The sequence below is a fragment of the Lithobates pipiens genome, unplaced genomic scaffold, assembly GCF_037356315.1.
Source record: "Lithobates pipiens isolate NorthernLeopardFrog02 unplaced genomic scaffold, aLitPip1_a1.2 Scaffold_1, whole genome shotgun sequence".
Taxonomy (NCBI): domain Eukaryota; kingdom Metazoa; phylum Chordata; class Amphibia; order Anura; family Ranidae; genus Lithobates; species Lithobates pipiens.
The window spans coordinates 22,806,547-22,829,213 of record NW_027507685.1 but is presented as its reverse complement, the minus strand read 5'-3'; the positions used below and the strand labels follow the sequence as shown (position 1 = coordinate 22,829,213).

Genomic DNA, 22,667 nt, shown 5'->3' with positions numbered 1-22,667 from the left:
ACATTGGGGGTTGGCATTAAATATCGTTGAACTATAAGTTCTAGAATTTATTGATGTGGGGAAGGAGGGGAAAACAAAATGCCCTCCAAACAAATGGGGACTAATATAGGCACCACAAAGGAAACTCCAAAAGCAAAGCATGTAGTATACAAAATTGTTACTTCATTACACATCAAAAAAGACATAAAATTGTTAAAATATATGGCTTGTACATGTATTGAGACAGCTCAAGGCTATGGCTTGAACAAAAAGCAACAATTAAATGAGACATTCAATGTGTTTAGACAATAGGGGTTTGAAATCTTCTTCAGGGATGTTCATATAACAGGTAAGCACGGTGTTCAGGCTGTACATACTGCCTTCAAAAGACAAGTCAAAATAGTAAAAACCTATAGAGATGTAGTACTGCCTCAAGGAATGCCCAGACACATTTAAAAGGACCACTACTATTCGGCCTTCAAAGCCACTGAGAGACCAAATTGGAGCTGGGGCAACCTCAGAAGGACCTCAACATGGATAGAGTCAGCCAAACAATGAAATAGCTGAAGCTGGTGTTGTGCAGTAGCAAAGACAGTATTGGTTGAAAGGTGGGCATCTATAATTTATCCAAATATCAGGCTGATATCTATGGCTAAATTATAGATTTCCTTTAAACCAATACAGTCTTTACTACTGCACAAAACCAGCTTCAACTATATACTCGTTTGGCACACTCTATCCATGTTGAGGTCCTTCTGAGGTTGTCCCGGCTCCAGTTTGGTGTCCCCAGTGGCTTTGCAGGCTAAAATTGTAGTGGTCCTTTTTAATGTGTCTGGGCATTTCTTGAGGTGGTACTACATCTCTAGGTTTTTACTATTTTTAGCTTGTCATCTGGAAGCAGTACACGCAGCCTGAACACCTTTGTACCTGTTATATGAGCATCCATGAAGAAGATTTTAAACCCCTATTGTCGAAACGCATTGGATATCTAATTTAATTGTTGCTTTTTGGTCAAGGTTCAGCAGCCATAGTCTTGACCTGTCTCATTACATGTACAAGCCATATATTTTAGCAATTTTATGTAGTTTTTGATGTGTCATAAAGTAACAATTTTATATACTACATGCTTTGCTTTTGGAGTCTTTTGTCTGTGGTGCCTATAATAGTCCCCATTTGGTTGGAGGGCATTTTGTTTCCATTTAGATTGGGATAATGGCACTCTCAAAAATCTCTACCAAACAAATTTCAGGAAGTGACCTCATGTTCACAACCTTGTTGACACACAGAGCTAACCCAATGTCATCCATAAAGATAAATACATTTTAGTAATAAATAAAGCAATAGTGAAGCTGTAAAATCACTAATAATTGAACCTCCTGTAATTAAGAAAACATAAAGCAATATTTAAGTATATTACCCTTATCTCTGTGTATTTGCCAATAACCAATGAGGGAAGTTTCTGATAAAGCGACAGCAGCTCTCTTTGTCCAACTCTGGTGTTTGGTGCTTTGAGTCTTCTCTCCATGGGGCTGTTACTGCTCAATTCTGCATTGTGACTTTTAATTTGTTGAAATCATTTAGTGAACAATGGACAGGGAAATGTTATAAAATATTTTGGACTTCAGGCTTAGACGGGTAAAGCCAACTACTCTGCAAATTACACAAGTACTAGCACAGTACTAGGAAAAATGTACCAATGCCACCGCCACATTTATCACAGCTTAGATGGTAAGAAGTGTCATTGTTTCCCCTTACCCATTGATTACCTCATTGATTGCAGTAGAGAGAGATTGTTCCTAATTATGATACCCGAGACCCATTGTACTGTCTGCTAAATATATTGTAACCATTGTATGAAAAAAAAAAAAAAAAATTAATTTTCATCCCAGAATTCATCAGTTACATCTGGTTGCCCAGCACATAAAATCCTTGTCTGCTATCATACCTATTTTCTGCATATACCCAAACCTGCCAAAATTCAGGCTTGTGTGAGCCTCAGCTCCTAGTACTGCCTTTTGTAGTTCCCTAAGGCAACTCACAGAAAGGCAAATCTAGAATAACTTTCAATCACAGAATTTACCTGGTTTTGCAAAGCATACAAATGCAAATGACAGAACTTTTTATGAAAAGGAAAACCAGCAAGGAAATTGAGGACCAAATGCAAACTTCAACCATAACAATATTCAAAATCACAACATCACATACATACACGTTCACCCAAAAGGGAAATTCATTAAACTACAATAACGCGGTCACATGTTGACAACCATCGATTTTTAGCTAAATTGCTGCTTTGAAAGTCTAATGCATCTTCCCCTAAGATCTAGTGACTCACATTGCAATAAATGCGGTATAATTCTGTCAGCATAGCCTCAGACAGCACAAGTGCACAATCGAGTATACTAAACAGTAAATCTATGGAGACTCCTTGGGGCAATATTTGGTTTGTTAACAAGTACGACATTAAAAAATTGTTTATTTTTACAAAATGAGGTTGTAGCAGCACAAACAATAAAATTAACATGTGATTTAAACAAAAGGTATGATTTGAAAATATGGCTTTCTTGAGAACTCAAGAAATTAAAGTTAGAGAAGTATAAAGAAATCCCACCAAGACTTTAAGTAACGTAAAAGTAATAACTCTTTTTTTAGGACAGGGGTGTGCAACATTTTGACCTTCTTGGGCCACACATAAAATGCACTAACAATAAGGATAGCTTATAACTTGTGATCCTGCTGATTTCTGCTTAACAATCACTGATATAAATAATGTACCTATCCGAGAAATAAATATTCATTTTTTTGTAATAATTTTTATTATAAAAGTGAAAGCAACATAAAACTAGTGTGATATTTGACACTGTTTTTGATAAACACATCAATATCTGGTTAGATGGATGTAGAAGCAATCCTCAGATATTCTGATTCTAATTTCACCCTTTATGTGCTTCATCCTTAAAAATAGTTGCTCACAAACTTAATTTTTTTTAGTAAGTTATCAGTTTTATACACTTAATGGTGTTTTCCCCTTTACATCAACTTTAGAAAAAAGCACTGCTGATACCATTACATGTATGGATTGTCAAAGCAAAGTAGCCAAGTGGCAATGAATGGTTACAATCACAAAGTGTCCCCAGAACCTATAGTAGGCATAGTTGCCAACATTTCAAAAACGTTTTTAGGGGCACCTTTTTTTCTGTGTATCTAGAAAGCCACTGTAGTTGGAGCATTACTTATTTATGGGCAGGGCATTCATTTATTATGAGTGTTGTTGTACAGGAAGCAAGAGAAATAAAAATGTGCCAAAAGTGGGTGAGGTTTAAGCTACGCCCAATATGTCATGTATCTTAAAGGGGTGTGGTTAAATAGAGTCAGAGATGATTTGCATAGCACAGAATTTGGTCATGTTAAATAGGGCATGCACAGTACAGCATGAGGGAGCAAAGATGCCAAGTGTGAACCTTCCCCCATACCAACTTTTTGCATGATAGAGATGAGATGGCAGATAACTGTGTGCAGGATGAAAATGACTGGTAGCCATACCCACAAAGTACAGACCACCCCAAATGGGATGGTGGCCGTAATGATCTCAAGATCTTTATGAGTCACCTTAATACCAATACTAGGGGTATTCACTTGAATTTTGAGGCCAATCAATCGACCATTAATTTTTTAGATTCCTAATATTACAATAGCTGAGGACTTCTACTTATTTTAAGAATATGGACAGGAATTCCTATAGCCCTGTGGACAGCTGCCATTATGAGCCATGGCTTAGATCCATCCCAAAAAGCCAATTGCAGTGCACTTTCAAGTGCACTTGCAGAGCAAAGTGGATTTGCCTTTCGTAGATAACCCCCACAATATTTCTCATCAACAGCAGGACTATAATCTAACTGCAATAGGAAGAACCTCCCAATTGGTGGATGTAAACCCCCAAAAAATGATTTTAATTAAGAGGCATATCTGTTACAGTAGAGGATGCAATTTTGCCTGAGTCTGTGTGAGAGAGGCATTTTGTGTACTTCACACCCCCCTCCTTTCTTTTCCAGCTCTCCTAGGATTAGCTGCGCCACACCTCAGCATGATTGGGCATGCTGAAGTTATGTGGTGACCTTCCTGGGTTTAGACTGGATATTGGTGATCATGAGGCATAATCCACGAGACCAGCAGAAGTTCAGTGTAAGAAATATTGATGCTTGGCCAAGGGGAGTGTAGAGATGGGCGGGGAGTCTACTGACATCACGACTTCACCTACCGAGCCCTGGACAACAGACCCTGCCCACAGTATCTGGAGTATTGCAGGGCTCCAAACAGTTAAAGGGGAGATATTTTACAGGTAAATATAAATGCAGGAGGCATGTATATCCTTATAGATTGGTACTATGGAAGCAATTTAGAAATGATGAGTGGGTTTACATCCACTTTAACCTGAAAGATTTCAATTGAAACATCAACTTAATAGAAGCAAGCAAAAACTAAGTTTGCCAAATCCTTTTTTTTTTTTAGAAGTATTCTAGATACCCTTTTGACTTAACCTTTATCCACCCCCATATTTGAGATCACTGACCAATATCTGTGTTGAGGCTGTATTACCTTTGAAGTCATTTATGCCTGCAATGATCTATACGCCTGCAACGCTTACCGCTAAAACAGTGAAGCAATCCTCTGCAAAATCAGATACTGCACAGAGCCTCCATGTATCCAATTAACTGCAAATTGGTACAGTAAAGAAATCCAAGAATCAGAGCTGTAACATGGAACCACTCTCAAGCAAGGAACAAGATCAGCATTAAACACTTAGGCGGTATAAATACCCAATCCGCATTTTTATTTTTAGCAGCACCATTTTGCTGTAAATTGCCTAAAATTACAGAGGTGATTGAGGTCAGATTGATGTGCATTTGTGTAGCTGTGAGCAGCAGCAAAACACATCTCCTGGCCACAATAATCTCAACATCTATTCATCATTTTCATTAGCAGCAAAGTACACTACAGGGTGCTCGCTGATATGACTTGTCTTGCACGTGTCAGTACTCAGGAATTAAATGGAGGAAGGAGGAAGAAATATGATAAATGCCACTGGCAACCAGAACATTTATCAAGCCTATTTTTTTCTTGTGTTTCTAATTAGAGCTCTCCAGCATGTGTCTAAACAATTATGACTGCTGTCATACTTTGAAGGCAAGGACCCCAGAGAGAAGGCGCAGAAGAGATCACCATCGTTGTTAATACCACTAATTTAGATTTATAATTAAATATACGTACACAGTGATCTGATATTTTTACAACGCATTTTACGTCATTAACAGCTTACAAACTTGACATTAAACCCATAGTAGCTGCTGAGTGATTATCACCTTTTGATAACATGCCTTTATTAAGAGAGAAACCGTGAGGAATTAATATGGTCGTTTAAAATATCTACATTAATTATGGTATACGAACATTACAGAACTGTGTTATAGGGTACCTGTCATATTCAGTGTTTTACAGTTGGTGCTACACATACACAGTGCAGTCTGGCTCGGCTACGTTTTTTTAAGTCCCCGATTGCTGCTCAAAAATTAATTAATAAATAGAGACTTTCCAGCGCCAACATTTTCAAACAAAAAGCTTTCTCGTTATTTTCTAACAGCCCAGACTGTCCCTTGTGTTTGAATATACACTATATTGTCAAACGTATTGCGATACCTGCCTTTACATACACATTAACTTTAATGGCACCCTAGTATTGGTCTGTAGGATTCAATATTGAGTTGCCCCACTCTTTGCAGCTATAACAGCTTCACCTCTTCTGGGAAGGCTGTCTACAAGGTTTAGGAGTGTGTCTATGGGAATGTTTGATTATTTTTCCCGAAGTGCATTAGTGAGGTCAAGCACTGATGTTGGACATGGAGGCCTGGTTCGCAGTCCCCGCTCTAATTAATCCCAAAGGTTTTATATCAGGTTGAGGTCAAGACCCTGTTCAGGCCAGTCACGTTCCTCCACCCCAAACTCGCTCATCCATGTCTTAATGGACCTTGATTTGTGCACTGGTCCAAATCATTTGGTGGAGGGGAGGATTATGGTGCAGGGTTGTTTTTTAGGGTTTGGGCTTGGCCCCTTAGTTCCAGTGAAAGGCATAGCAGGACATTTTGGACAATTTTATGCTCCCAACTTTGTGGTAACAGTTTGGGGATAGCCCCTTCCTAGTCCAGCATGACCGTACACCAGTGCACAAATCAATGTCCATAAAGACATAGATGAGCGTGTTTGGGGTGGATGAACTTCACTGGCCTGCACCTCAACCTGATAGAACACCTTTGGGATGAATTGGAGAAGAGACTTCAAGCCTTCTCGTCCAACGTCAGTTCCTGACCTCACAAATGCGCTCCTGCGTTCTTGAACCTTGTAGACAGCCTTCTTAGAAGAGTTGAAGCTGTTAGAGCAGGAAAGGGTGGGCCAAATCCATATTGAACCCTATGGAGTAAGGCTGGAATTCCATCAAAGGTAATTTGTGTGTAAAGGCAGGCGTCCCAATGCTTTTGACAATATAGTGTATGCAACACAAAAATCGGCAGGATGAGCTCTAAAATCAAGATCAACATAAACACATTTGGCAGTATGCAAGTCTTTACAAAGCATTTCTATACAACATATCTAAAAAAATGGGCAATGGTACTGGAAAGAGTGCAGATAGATTTCAGTCAAAAAGAGAGGCTGTCCCTTAAAACAAGTAACATTTGGGAGCTTTACTATGGCATACACAGAATTACATTAGATGTAGCAAATTTGTAGTGGATGCACATTAAAATAGACTCCAGAGTGAGCTAAGCATTAAAATTATTCTGTCACCACTAGGGATGAGCTTCGTGTTCGAGTCGAACATACATTCGACTCAAACATCGGCTGTTCGCCCGTTCTGCGAATTCCGAACGTTATGGGCTGTTCGCACCAAATTCGTGTGGCGCTCACGGCCCACAATGCACTGCAATGGCGCAGTGCAATGCTGGCTCATGATTGGCCAAGCATGCACTGTGACCCCGCATGCTTGGCCAATCACAGCGCCGGAAGCGAGGAGAGCCATGATTGGCCACAGCTCAGGCTGTGTAGTACACACCCCACACTATATAAGGCCGCCTATACACCGATCGTTATCGGCCGATTTTTCGTTCTTGCTCTTCTGTAGTGGTTGTTGTCTGCGTGCCCTGACTGCAGTATACACCGCTATATTCACCTATATATCTAGCGATATATCTATCTTTTATAATAGAGCTGTCAGTCAGTGTTAGGAGATTGTGCGTGCTGTCTGCGTGCTCTGAATGCAATATACACCGCTATATCCACCTATCTAGCTAAATATCTTGCTTGTTTTAAATAGAGCTCTCAGTCAGTGTTAGGAGATTGTGCGTGCTGTCTGCGTGCTCTGAACGCAGTATACACCGCTATATCCACCTATATAGCTAAATATCTTGCTCATTTTAAATAGAGCTCTCAGTCAGTGCTAGGAGATTGTGCGTGCTGTCTGCGTGCTCTGAAAAAGATGGACGGCAAAACAAATTATACAGGGGTGATAACCCTTCCCTATGTTTTCCAAAAAGCTTAAAAATAGTTTTTTTGACTGGAGCTACACTTTAAAAATGTACCAGTTGAAAATTACAAACCGATTCAACTTAACACAACAAACCTACACAGTCCCTGTCTTGTTTGCACCGCCTGTATACTGCTGTTCTAAGTATATAGGGCCTGGGGGCCACACGTATTTCCTTTTTTTAATATGGGTACGGGGTTCCCCTTAATATGCGTACAAGACCCAAAGGGGCTGGTAATGGGCAGGGAGGGCTACCCATGCCATTTTTCTCAATGATTTTCAACCATATTGCAGGAACCAGATATAACATTAAAACTGCAAGCAGGTTTAAATGACGTTATTTCCGTTAAATGTCATTTTGTGCAGGGACTGTTCTAAACACCGGAAACATGTGGCACTTCACAGGCATACTACAGACACCCCCCAGGCACCATATTTAAAGGAATATTTCACTTTTTTTTTCATTTTAATCGTCATTAAAATCAGTGCTCCCGCCAAAACGGCCGTTTTTAAAAGTTTTTTTTGCAGTGACCCATGTCCCCTGGGGCAGGAGCCAGGTCCCCAAACCCTTTTTAGGACAGTATCTTGCATATTAGCCGTTAAAATTAGCACTTTTAATTTCGAACGTTCGAGTCCCATAGACTTCAATGGGGTTCTAACGTTCGTACGAATTTGGGGTCCGTTCGAAAGTTCTGGTGCGAACCGAACCAGGGGGTGTTCGGCTCATCCCTAGTCACCACCAAAAAAGTAAAGCAAAGCAGAAGCACCATGTAAAAGAGGTGCTGTGTTATATCTTTCGCCAAGCACTGTTGCTGTTAGATACTTCTAGGTTTGTTGAGTTACATGTCCCCAGCTAGGTTTTGTGATCCCTCCTGCTGGCCACAATGGCACGACTGTGTTCTGTAGTGACACATGGCAGGAGAAAATACAGTGCCAAGCTGGGGACTGGTAAGTATAATTTTTTTCCATGGAGACTCTTTTCAAAGTAAACCTGTGCACTGCCCATTCAGGACAAGCACTAGGTTTGCTTTAATATACATCCCCCCCCCCCCCAATATACTTAAGCTGGCCAGAGACGGATCGAAATTCAACTGGTTCTTCCCTTCCTGTTTCCCTGTTCAGTGTCAGGATATGAGGAAGCATGTAACTCAATGAAATAATGATGGGCCGATCAGTGCTCAGACATTGAGACCAAAGCCCTACATATGTAATCACCAACTCCCTCCCCTCTGATGGCTGAACAGATTGACTAGTTCACTTTAACTTAACCCCTTCCCACCATAGCTGAAATATGGCTACAGGGTGAGCCTAAATTTTCAGGAAGGCGTCCATGTATGTCCTTCTGTGCTCGAGCGACCAGTGTGATCCCTGCGGGGCGTACTCTGCGATTAGAAGTCAAGGAGACTCGGCTGATCATACATTTTTGGTAATTGCTTGTTTAGCAAAAAATAAAAACCCTAGTAGTGATTAAATACCACCAAAAGAAAGCTCTATTTATGTGAAAAAAAATTATAAAAAATTAATTTGGGTACAGTATTGCATTACCACGCAATTGTCATTCAAATTGCGACAGTGCTGAAAACTAGCCTGGGTAGGAAGAAGGTAAAAGGGCCCAAAAGGCAAGTGGTGAAAATAAAACAGTGGTTAAATAAAATTAAATAAAAAATTTTGCAGCATCAAATATGTTCTAATAACTTATCCTGACAGATATTTGCTGTTGTTTACCTTCAGTGTTCCTGACTAGGAATGAGCTTCGAGCTTGAGTCAAACTCATGTTGGACTCGAACATTGCCTGTTTGCCGAACAGCGAACCATTTGGGGTGTTCGCAGCAAATTCGAAAAAGCCGCGGAACACCCTGTACAAGTCTATGGGAGAAATCTAAACTGCTAATTTTAAAGGCTAATATGCAAGTTATTGTCATAAAAAGTGTTTGGGGACCTAGGTTCTGCCCCAGGGGACATGCATCAATGCACAAAAAGTTTTTAAAATTGACATTTTTTGGGAGCAGTGATTTTAATAATGCTTAAAGTGAAATAATAAAAGTATAATATTCCTTTAAATTCCGTACCTGGGGGGTGTGTATAGTATGCCTGTAAAGGGGCGCATGTTTCCCGTGTTTAGAACTGTCCTTGCACAAAGTGTCATTTCTGCAGGAAAAAAAGTCATTTAAAAGCACTCGCGGCAATAATGAATTGTCGGCTCCTCATAATACAGAGAACAGTCATTGAAAGTCATTGATAAAAAAAAAAAAAAAAAAGCGTGGAGTTCCCCCAAATTCAATTACCAGGCCCTTCAGGTCTGGTATGGATTTTAAGGGGAACTCCACGCCAAATAAAAAAAAAATGGTGTGGTGTCCCCCCAAAAATCCATACCAGACCCTTTATCGGAGCATGCAATCTGGCAGGCCACAGGAAAAGAGGGGGGACGAGAGAGCGGGACCCCCCTCCTGAACCGTACCAGGCCACATGCCCTCAACATTGGGAGGATGCTTTGGGGGTCTGTGACCCCTCAAAGCACCATGTTCCCATGTTGATGGGGACAAGGGCCTCATCCCCACAACCCTGGCCGTTGGTTGTGGGGGTCTGCGGACTGGGGGCTTATCAGAATCAGTGTGACCCCTGCGGGGCGTACTCTGCGATTAGCAAGTCAAGGAGACTCAGCTGATCATAGATCAGAGTAAGGGGCCAATCCCGACCCCTTACCACGTGATCAGCTGTCAGCCAATGACCGCTAATCATGTAAACCAAGCCAGCAATCGGCTATTTTTTCTCCCCACGCTGATCACCAGCTACTGTCAGAGGGACATTGGTCCCTCACACAGAGAGCCATCGCCGCCTCATCTGTGCCCCCACCACTGCCACCTATCAGTGCACAACAATGCTGCCTACCAGTGCCCACCAGTGACACATATCAGTGCCAATCAGTACCTCATCATCAGTGCTGCCCATCAGCGCACATCAATGAAGGAGAAAAATTACCTGTTTGCAAAATTTTATAACAAGCTATGAAAACAGTTCTTTTCTTTTTTTCAAAAAATTTCGGTCATTTTTTTGCTTGTTTAGCAAAAAATAAAAACCCTAGTCTGTGACCCCTCAAAGCACCATGTTCCCATGTTGATGGGGACAAGGGCCTCATCCCCACAACCCTGGCCGTTGGTTGTGGGGGTCTGCGGACTGGGGGCTTATCAGAATCTGGAAGCCCCCTTTAACAAGGGGACCCCCAGATCCCGGCCCCCCCTGTTTGAAATGGTAAGGGGGTACAAAAGTACCCCTACCATTTCACAAAGAAAGTGTAAAAAAATGTTAAAAAACACACACACCGTTGGGTCCTTTATTAAAAAAAAAAAAAAAAAAAAAAAAAAAAGATTCCAGCGGTGGTAATCCACTCTTTTTTTTTATCAATGACTTTCAATGTCTGTTCTCTGTATTACGGGGAGCCGACAATTCATTATAGCCACGAGTGCTTTTAAATTACTTTTTTCCTGCAGAAATGACTTTGTGCAGGGACAGTTCTAAGCACGGGAAACATGCGTCCCTTTACAGGCATACTATACACACCCCCAGGTACAAAACTTAAAGGAATATTACACTTTTATTGTTTCACTTTAAGCATTATTAAAATCACTGCTCCTGAAAAAACGGCCATTTCTTAAACTTCTTTTTGCATTGATACATGTCCCCTAGGGCAGGACCCAGGTACCCAAACACTTTTTAGGACAATAACTTGCATATTAGCCTTTAAAATTAGTACTTTTGATTTTTAACGTTCGAGTCCCATAGACTTTAATAGGGTTCTAAAGTTCACAAGAAGTTTAGGTCTGTTCGCAGGTCCTGGTGCAAACCGAACCGGGGGTGTTCGGCTCATCCTTACTCCTAACATTGGAAAACAAATAGAACTTTAAGGTTTATCTTTGCATATGAATGGTTGGTTGCTGCCTGGCTGATCAGCCTAACACATTAAAATGTGTCTTGTGGCCAATGTTATTAATAATAAAAGATCGTAAGGGCTGTATTTTCTCCTAGAAAGGCAACCTTGGTGAATAGCCCTGCAAATGACAAAGCATGGGAGGGAGGAACGTTAACATATCAAATTTTCACCATCAAAGTCTGGAAACTGCAGGAGGCTCAGTGCAATTCTGAGGTGTGATTCTCTTCTTCAGCAGCTATGGGACAAGGGCTTATGCTGCTACTTATTGCTGCTGATGTCATCTCATATATTTGCCCACTTGTTTGGGATTCAAGGAAACCTGTACTTAGAGAAACATGTGGGCTTCAATTGCTGACCTGAAACTGAAAATGCTAGCTGCCTGGATCTTTGTCTTACATACCTTGAGACACTTCCTTGGAATAAGCATGCAGATCAGAAAAGTCAGAGCCCCTGATTACCTGTCAGCAGCAGTATTTCTAAAACTTTGGGTCAGCAATGGCAGCCAGCAACAGTTTCCATTTAAAGCAGAGCTAAACTCATAGCTTTTAATGGTTTTAAAAAACTGTTTTATTCCTGACACGCCAGGATTGGCAACTGTCACATACAGTATGTTTGTGCACTCACAAACTGTTAGGGTCCTTTCACACGGGGCGGATCAGTGATGATCCGGCCGGTGGATATCCGCTTGCTCAGCGGGGATCGCCTTGTCTATCCCCGCTGAGCAGGCAGAGGACAGGTCCGTCTCTGCACACTATGCAGGGACGGACCTGTCAGAGCGCCACTCTCCCCTATGGGAGATCGGATGAGGACGGATCGCAGTGTCCGTCGTCACCCGATCAGATCTGATGACGGATGGAAAAGTAGGTTTTTCCTCCATCACACTTTTTCAGATCGGAGCGGGTCGGATGTCAGCGGACATGTCCCTGCTGACATCTGACGCTCCATAGAGCTCTATGGAGCATCCGTTCAGGTCCGCCTGAAAAACTGTCAGTCAGACCTGAACGGATCGGCCATGTTAAAGAGGCCTTAAACAATAAAATGGCTGGTGCCATAACTGATCACATGTGCAGCATAAACAGAAGCTAAAATGGCAGCTTCCTTGGCTGAAAAGGATAGGTGGGTTTAGCTCAGCTTTAAGTAACCAGCAAATATATATTTTTATTGTAAGTTGTTACTTTAAAATGTTTAACTTTGGGTATTTGAAAAACAAGGAGATCCATGGTTTTACATATAATGGACAAGGACCAGGTTTATATTTACCATAAGGTACTTGTAATCTAAAGTCAAGGGAAGCAGGTTAAACGAAAAAGAGGAGGCCCTAAAATACAATTGGAATGTTATTACCGTATTTGCCGGTGTATAAGGCGACCCGGCATATAAGACGACCCCCTAATCTTACAGGACAAAAACGCTTTTAAAACTGTACTTACCGTATAAGACGACCCGGCTTTCGAGGCTTCCGAGGCTTCATATTTCTTCCTTCTTCCTGCATTTTCTGGAGCCAATCACGGCGAGCGATGTATTCTATTAATGAATACAAAGCCTGCTTGGATTGGCAGAGGCTGTAACATCATCAGCCCGCGCCGCTCTGACTCTCCAAGCCAATCAGAGCAGGCTACAGAGTAGCCTGCTCGGATTGGCAGAGATCGTTACTCCAATCCGAGCAGGCTTTGTATTCATTTGAATACATCGCTCACCAGGATTGGCTCAGCGGTATATACTGTATGTAGCCGAAGCTACATACAGTATTACCGAACACCCAGCCGGCATCCGAGGGGCTGACCCGGCGTATAAGACGACCCCTGCTTTTTGGCCATTTTTTTTACATGTAAAAGGTCGTCTTATACGCCGGAAAATATGGTAACTTTTTTTTTCTTTTATTATTGCTTTTTAATTTTTTACCTTTAAATACTTTAGAAGAATTTCAGCAGCAGATCTAAAGAGAGAAAAGTGACACGATGCTTTGAGCTGTCTCAAAGAGTGAGTATGTGTTCTGTTCTAACTGGTAACCAAAACATTGTTGTAGAAATGAATGATCACATTCAAAAGACTATTCACAAAAAAACTGTTCTGGCAACATAACAGTTAAAGCATTTGATAAGAAAGTGACTTTAGATGGGGTCACCTTGCCTGCCTAAAGCCGCAAGTTCCAGACACACAAGTCCCTTTTCTTACAGCCGTTCCTTTGCTCTGTCAGTCAGTCCTATTTCTTGTGAAATCCCAACTGATAACATCACAACTGCTGACTATGGCAATGACTTTTGATGCCTAAATCTTATTTTGAATGTTTGACAGATGAATTACACAACAACGGATTAAGTCTCAAAGGACACTTTGATTCTGATATAATGCAAAGTAGCTGGAGTTAAATACATATATTAAAAGGATCAAACAACGTTTTAATAAACATTTATATCTTTTACTGTATAATTATTACACAGGTTATTTAGGAATGATTCCACTACAGATGGGAAGAAGTGATACATCCCCCACATGTACAGTTCATGTCACCACTATAGGGTCAATCTCTCCTAGAGGATGCAAACCATATGTTATTTGAGCTAATATTAAAATCAGTTTTGCTGTCATAAAAGTTTTCCACTACATATTCAGCTTTGAGGCTACAGTATATTAGAAGATGTATAAAATATACTGTGAAATCTGCTGAGGGCCCCAGTGATTACATCATTGTTTTTTCAAAGTGAGAATACTGGACAGAATCCTAGGCCTTCTTCGACTGAGAACAATAAAACATGCAGTTTGGACAAGGCTGCAAGGAGTTTTGCTACCTGTTCCAGTTTCTTTATTAAACCTAAATGCACACCAGTGTGTTAATATATTTCCTTTCATGCTGAAATAGGGTATCCAGGTATGTTTGTAAGATTTTGGGCATACCTCCCAACTTTGTGAGATGTGAACGAGGAACACCTATTAGCAAAAGTATGTAGGCTTAGGACACACCCCGCGCCACGTCCCCTTAACCATATAACCTTAGGTGGACATCGTTGATGTCCTTAGGCTGAAGTGGAGATATCTGAATGATGCCGCAGCTGCATTCCCATACATGTGAAAGCAATCATAGCGGCTGTTCAGCCACTTGATTGCCTTTACAGGGAGTGGGAGAGAACACCTCCCGCCGGCCCTTCAGTGCTTTTCCCAGCTTGGCCATGCAATCGGGGAGTTGGAGAATGAATCGGCTGGCGGCGATCGTTTACCATAGAGCTGATCGTGGACCATATGGTCCCCAACCAACTCTATGACCCTCAGAGGCCTGCAAGCAACATCATGATGTCACTTCCTGCTCTGGCAGATGTAATCCCAAATGTGTTTTTTTAGCTGAAAAGTCTGAGATCTTTTGTTTTTTTATGTCAGGCTTTCCAGCATAGAGGAGAGATCCTGGGACGCATATGCCCTATTCCTATTACAAGTGATGTTTCACAAAGTGAAAAAATAAATAAAATTAAAGGAAAGGGTCAAAATAAAGAAACAAATAGAACAAACAATAAAAAAATGGTTTTAAAGTGCTCCCCTCTCCTCATGCCTGCACACAAAAGCGAACGTAGCATAATTAGGTCATGCCCACATATGTAAACGGCATTCAAATCACACAAGTGAGGTATCGCCACAAATGTTAGAGTGAGAGCAATAATTCTAGTGCAAGACCTACTCTGTAACGCTAAACTGGTAACCTGTAAAAAATTTAAAAACGTAACCTATGGAGATTTTAAAGTACCGACTTTTAGCACCATTCCATGAGTGTCCGTAATTTTAAAGTGTGACATGTTAGGTATCAATTTACTCAGCGCAACATCATCTTTCACATTATACAACAAAATTGGTCTAACTTTAGTGTTTGTTTTTTTTTAATTCGTGAAAGTATTTTTTTTTCCCAAAAAATCACTTTTGAAAAATGACTGCACAAAAACCATGTAACATAAAAAATTGCAATGGACTCCATTTTATTCCCTCTCTACCTTTAGTCTCTGCTAAAAAATATATATAATGTTTGTGGGTTCTGAGTAATTTTCTAGCAAAAAAATAAAATAAAAAATGATTTTTACATGCAGGAGAGGAGTGCCAGAACAGGCCTGGGCTGGTAGTGGTTAAGGGAGAAGTATATAATTCAATTTTTACATCAAATGCTATTATTAATGCTTGCCTTCAAACCAGATATTATACGGGTTCAGGGAAGTAAGGAATAAATGGTGCAATCATACATTTTTAGCAGGAGTCAACATTTTTGATTTTCTCATTTCTTACAAAAAGAAATGTATTGGTGAAAAATTGTTTAGTTAGATGTTCCAATGTTCTTTACAGTTCCTTCTTAATTTCCAAATAGGCAAGTGAACATGAAATGCAGCTTTAACAGAATCTGCTGGTCTGACAGAATGTGAAATTAGTTTGATGTTACAAGTAGGAGGGAGTGCATCTTTCTGCAGATTAGTCAAAGAAAGGAAGCCATAAAGAATGATTTGTGAATTGTAATAGAACGATTTCCCTGTGTGATATGCCTTTTCCCTAGCTGCAGATAATCAAGTTTTGATAATCTTTGTTAGTAGCTAAAACATAACAAAACAATATTCTGCTTCTTGGAAATATCTATCTCTTTTTCAGAGATAGAAATATGCATCAGATTTGCTATTTATCAGAAAAGTGCCACTTTATGTATTTTTGCTCACATTAAGCTGCCATATAACTATTCATACATTGGAGGTCACTGGTACAACTTGCAAGTGAATATTACAAGTGCTTTAAAAAGAGTCATCAAACAACCACATTTCAATTAATTGCTCTTACCAGATGTATTAATATGCACCCGTTGACAATGTTATGAAAACATTTCCTTATAAAGTGTCAGTGGTCCCCATTTAATTAAAATAACACTAATCCATAAATATTAAAATATACTAAATGATACTTTTACACATCGCACAACCTTCACATTATCATATTTACATGTCTGATTTTAATATAAAAAAGATCTGATGGATATGGGTATGTTATATAGATCTAATCCTGATGGTACATACCCGTTTCCAAGATTCCACCCCTCAGTACAAACCTCTAACCACCTGCAGCACAATTACCCACCATTATACCCCTTATAAAAAGATTAAAAAAAAAAGATGAGTGAATCATGGCAAATGCCAGCTTCAACCAGGAGGCTGTAGTTTTTCTTACCCCCATGGCCCTCTATTATACATTGCATCTTATACTCAATAGGTGGCCTCATTGATCAATATATGACTGCTGAATAGGTTAGGGCCAAATGACTGCTGATTTTACTAAGCCTGCCAACAAAATTCACCACCATGAGAACCCTTTTAAATCCAGTTACTCAGTTGTTTAACCACTTCGCATCCAGGACAATTCTGACATTTCTCTCCTACATGTAAAATTCATAATTTTTTTTGCTAGAAAATTACATAGAACCCCCAAACATTATATATGTTTTTTTTAGCAAAGACCCTAGAGAATACAATGGTGGTCGTTCCAACTTTTTATCTCGCACAGTATTTGCGCAGCAATTTTTCTAACACTTTTTTTCAGAAAAAAAAAACAATTTCATGCTTTAAAAAAAAACAAAAAAACAGTAAAGTTAGCGCAATTTTTTTGTATAATGTGAAAGATGAAGATACGCCGAGTAAATAGATACCCAACATGTCATGCTTCAAAATTACACGCGCTCGTGAAATGGCGCCAAACTTTGGTATTTAAAAATCCCCATAAGCGACGCTTTAAATTTTTTTACTGGTTACATGTTTTGAGTTACAGAGGAGGTCTAGGGCTAGAATTATTGCTCTCGCTCTAACGTTCTCGGCGATACCTCACATGTGTGGTTTGAACACCGTTTTCCTATGTGGGTGGGACTTACGTATGCGTTCGCTTCTGCTGACGAGCTCATGGGGACAGGGGAGCTTTACATTTTTTTTTTTTTGTTAATTTTACTTTTATTTTTTTAATTTGACACTTTAAAAAAATTTTTTATTACTTTTATTCCTATTACAAGGAATGTAAACATCCCTTGTAATAGAAATATGGCATGATCTGACCTATTTACAGTGAGATATGGGGTCAATAAGACCCCACATCTCACCTCTAGGCTGGAAAGCCTAAAATAAAAAAAACAAAAGAAAACAATCACGGCTTCCCAGCCAAGGTGGTGCCATTATTTTGAATGCAGAGGCCGGGCGTGACGTTATAACATCGCGCCCGGCCTCAGAACGATCATAGAGACTCCGGGGACCATCTGGTCCACTGGAAATCTTTATGATACCATCCGGGGGCCGGCGGATCCTGTGACCAACTCGCCGATGGAAGCGGCGAGTCGGTAGAAGCACCGAAGGGCGGCGGGAGGGGGGACTTCTCTTTCCGCAACCTGTAAGAACGATCAAGTGGCGGAACAGCCGCTATGATCATTGCTATGGTGCAGTGAATCACTGGCTGAAAATGCCGATATCTGGATGATGTCTGTAGCCTCAGGCATCATTCAGATATAACACCACAAAGCCCACGACGTCATATGACGTAGCTTGGGCGCCAAGTGGTTAAATATATGCAAACAGAAAAATTGAATAACAAAAGATTACATGTAAATTAAAGAAAGTTTATCATATGCAACTGTAGCCCTAGCTGATGGCCCCTGTAAGTAGCAAGAGCTGTACAGCCAAGGCATTCTCACCCTCATCATTTTCCTCTCCACTCCTGGCTATCATTGACATCACATCAGAAGAGAGGGGGAATGAAGTTTAGCTCCACCCAAGGGTAGTGACAGGCAGACTGAGCAGCAAGGGAGCCCAGAAAGACTAGCCAGGTGCGTTGGCTTAGGCAAAAAAGAACTGCAGAGGGAACTTTGAGCTATGGTAAGCCTTTGGGCAGAGAGAGAAGGGCAGTGCAGGCTAAAGGGGAGCAGAAAGACAGAAAATTTGAGTGAACAAGAGTGAGGGTGAGGTGGGCAGTTTTATCAAGAGACCACCAAGGAGGAGAGGCAGCTTATACAGCTAAGGAGAGGTTTCCCATGTGGTTGCTGAGCAGAAACACCCTATTGTATGCCTCCTTACAAGGGACACTGACTGTTCTCCATACATCCAGGGGATATCCCTTTTTCTTGTCTTCCTCCATCACATCTGCAGAAGTGACCATCTAAATAGGACATCTGCTAGATGAAAGATTGGCGAGTGGCCTTCGGCTATTTTTATATATCCTGAAGATTATATAAAACCAAAACTAAGATACGCAAAGTAGTGTCACTGTGAAAATAAAATTATAACAATAATAATACTGTACAGAAATAGCTTCACTCACAATATGTCCCCATAAACAATAACCAAAACTATTCAAACTGATAGTGATGCGTTATCCATAAAAAGTGCATAAATTTATGACAAAACATTCAGTCAAGTGAAAAATCACTATACATAATCTATATGTGTAAAATTATTCAATTATTTACATTAGAGAGAGTTCCTATAGTTTCCAAAAAGTCCATCAAAGATATAAAGTGCTCTTGTGCGGAGAAGTTCATTAACACACATGTGTTTTGCAGAATTCAATGCTCCAGAGTGAGCAAGAAACCTCTTCACACCCAGAAAGGGCACACCCCACTCACAAGCTGCTTACCAGCTAATTTGACTCCAGGATGGGAGTCTGGCTGCACCTTATCCCAATAAGCTCATGGGATGGATGGATAAGATGGAGAGACAAGGAGGACATAGTATAGTAAGTCAAAGTTCAAGGTTTTTAAACAAAGGTTAAAACTACTTACAAACAGGCAGAGTTAAAATTGTATATAGTAAAGCCAATCACATGGAGGCACCCAGATAGGTGCAGTAAGGTCACCACTGTAGCTCCCTACGCATGTCTCATTCAAATAAAAATAAGGGGGTGCAGGAGTTACCCTGCAAGAGCAGTTGCTCCAGAGTTTGGACTATGCAAAGTGAACAGTCTATTTTCCTTTATTAAATCAACCGCTATGAGTTCCGTCTTGTCTTTCCCTCTGATTGAGCCCTCTGATGACCTTCTTGGTATGCGACAACCCACCCTTGAATCCCGTCTCATGTTAACCATCCATTTCATGAGGTTATTGGGATAAGCTGCAGCAAAACTCCCATCCTGGAGTCAAATTGCTAATAAATGGCTTGTGAGTGGGGTGTGCACTTTCTGGGTGTGAAGAAGAGGTTTCTCACTTACACCGGAGCATTGAATTATGCTAAATACATAAGTGTATTAATGAACTTTTCGGCACACGAGCACTTTATATCTTTTATGGATTTTTTGGAAACTATATGAACTCTGTCTAATTTAAATAATTGAATAATTTTACACATATAGATTATGTATACTGATTTTACACTTGACTGAATGTTTTGTCATAAATGTATGCACTTTTTATGGATAACGCATCACTATCAGTTTGAATAGTTTTGGTTATTGTTTATGTGGACATATTGTGAGTGAAGCTATTTCTGTACAGTATTATTATTGTTATAATTTTATTTTCACAGTGACACTACTTTGCGTATCTTAGTATTAATTTTGCACATATGGATTATATAAAAATATATATATATTTTTACTTGACTGAATATTTTGTCATGGATTTATGCATCTTTTATGTATAGCACAACACTTTCAGTTTGAATATCCTGAAGTTTGTATGCACTTGCAGGGGCACTACAGCTGCTAGTGGAACTTTATTTGGGAATACTTTTGCTCTGTGTATAGCTAATGATACCTTCTGTGGAAGGTTCAGCATTCCACCATTACAGTTGAAATGCTCCACACGTAGCAGACTTTATTACAAATTTGCCCACTAGCCAGTTGTTTATTAGGGTGGTAGTTAAGCCTCAGCAGATAGCTACATTCCTACTGTTACATGTTAGGGGTATTTTCCGGACTGATTGTTGTTTAGCATTGATCTTTGCAGCGTCATTCTCCACTCACCTAGTCCTTTTTAGGCAAAGCCTTTAGCATAAAAGGCCCATTACAGTCTTGCTGCATTATGATTTGTTGAGGTAGCAGTAAAACTTTAAAATTAATGTAGAATAAACAAAAGTTTAAGCAGATTGCTAAAAACATTATATTGCAATGGGTTTGCTTTAGAATGTCCAAAGGATCAGTGGCTGGAATGTGCCCAATAAGAAATATTGGGAACTCCAAAAATCATTTGACTATGGGGTTCCCACATTTATAGCTAGCCCCAATACTACCAGGAAAAAGCTGTGGCACCTCAAACAGTCTTGACTTCAGCCCTTATTGCATTTCAGCTAATCCAGAGAACATTATGACTAAAAGATAATATTCCTAGATTATTATAAGTTATTTGCAATATTTGTGATTCACATTAGCATTATAAACTATAGTCCTATCATTAGAATAAGAAGAACGTGTGTACACCAGCTTCTCATGGATAGCACCATCCCTGGGCAGCCACCATCTGGGAATCTGAGACGAGGAAGTTTAGCGCTAAGATTTGCATCTGCAAATCTAATTTTAACATATTAACAACACTGTGGTTCATGGTTTCTAAGGCAACAAAACCCACATTAGTCTGAGGACTTAAAATCTGACTTTGAAAGTTGTTATTTCAAAGCCATATTCTTCAAAACAGTTACAACTATTAATAAATGATCCAAAAAAAGCAGAAGCTACTAAGATTTTTTTTTTCTATAAACATAGAAGATTGACAGTAGAAAAGACCAAGTGGTCCATCGAGTCTGCCCGTTTGTTTAACCTTTTTGTTTGAGAATATATATAGTACAGTATCTATGTTAGTCCCGAGCATGTTTAAGTTTACTTACCTTTGATAACATATAGCCCATTTTACATACTTTGTTGCCCTCTAATTTAATATCTTATTGTTATCAGTTATGTACAAGTCGTCTTTACAGAAATACATTTATAATTTATTTACTCATCTATTAGTTGTGAAAAACACCTTGCTAGACATGACCCAGCAGCTCATCTTTTGCCAGATGCTATTTACTGTAGTCAATAACCTAATTGCTTTAAACATATTAGTGAAGAGATTCCATGTTACAGCAATCCTCCTTGATTGCATTTAGCTGATAAAAGTCTCATTAGTTGCAGACTTCCTGGCATTGCCGGTCGCAGTTGCTATCGCTGGAACATATGAATCATTATGGAATGCTTTATCTGGTCACTTTCTCTAGACACAATGATAACTAATTGCCTGAATGTACAAAAAAAGGACTACAGTTTCAATCTGAACCTATGGATATAATAATCCTACAAACAACATCCTACAAACCTTTTGGATTTAAAAAGAATTAAGCTGTTCTCTTAGATTCTCTTAGCTGTTCTCTTGTAGATTTTACTATGATATTTGAAAGGAACATGCCACACATATACAACAGTTTTCTTGCAGTATAAGATGTAAGTGCTTTGCAGGAAAATATAATAGGTGTCTGCAGGGCCACCAAGAAGGGGGTACAACCAGCCTTTATGCACAGAGCCCTATTATTCCAACAGGGGGCCTGGGCAAAGAGGGGACTTATTTTTTTCAGTGGATGCAGGCACCTTTCATTTCATCAAAACTAAAAATAAAAAGGGCAGTAGATTTTGGCGCTATACCTAAACCTCACATGTGTTGTGATAAAACACCGTACAAACCCCAAAATAAATGTAAATCCTTTAGTGTGTACAACTCTATATAAAAGGGATAATCTAAATGTGATAACGTAAATTGTGCATATAATACCATTTGTCAACTTGGTAAAAAAAAAAAAAAAAAACGCATGATGTGATAGATTTGATGAAATATGTGAAATTTATATATATATATATATATATATATATATATATATATATATATATATATATATATATATATACCTATATACCTACTTATGCACACAAGTAGAAGCAGCTCTTACCCATTTCCATGTACCTGGTCTAGTCCATAGCGCAACTTCACTTGTTTTCTTTATAATACCTTTAATTTCATCTGCTGCAGCTCCCTGGGCCCCATTAGTTCAGCAGAGGGGTTCATGAGGGGGCAGCAAAGAGGGGAATTTTCTTTATTCTGGGGCAGGCAGAGAAACACGTGCTGCAGTTCTAACAACTACTGATAACTTTGTCCACCCAGCTGTTCTGGATAGCAGAGTGATATGGAACTTAAATAGCAGCCGGTTACACTGTAAGTACTGTGGACTTCCAGCAGTGGTG

General features: G+C 39.8%; 1 protein-coding gene across 1 annotated transcript in view; it reads right to left on the bottom strand.

Annotated features, from left to right (window-relative positions):
* The window catches only part of IL1RAPL2 (interleukin 1 receptor accessory protein like 2), a 1,165,568-nt gene that overhangs the window by 134,778 nt on the left and 1,008,123 nt on the right, over positions 1–22,667 (bottom strand). The window lies entirely within an intron of this gene.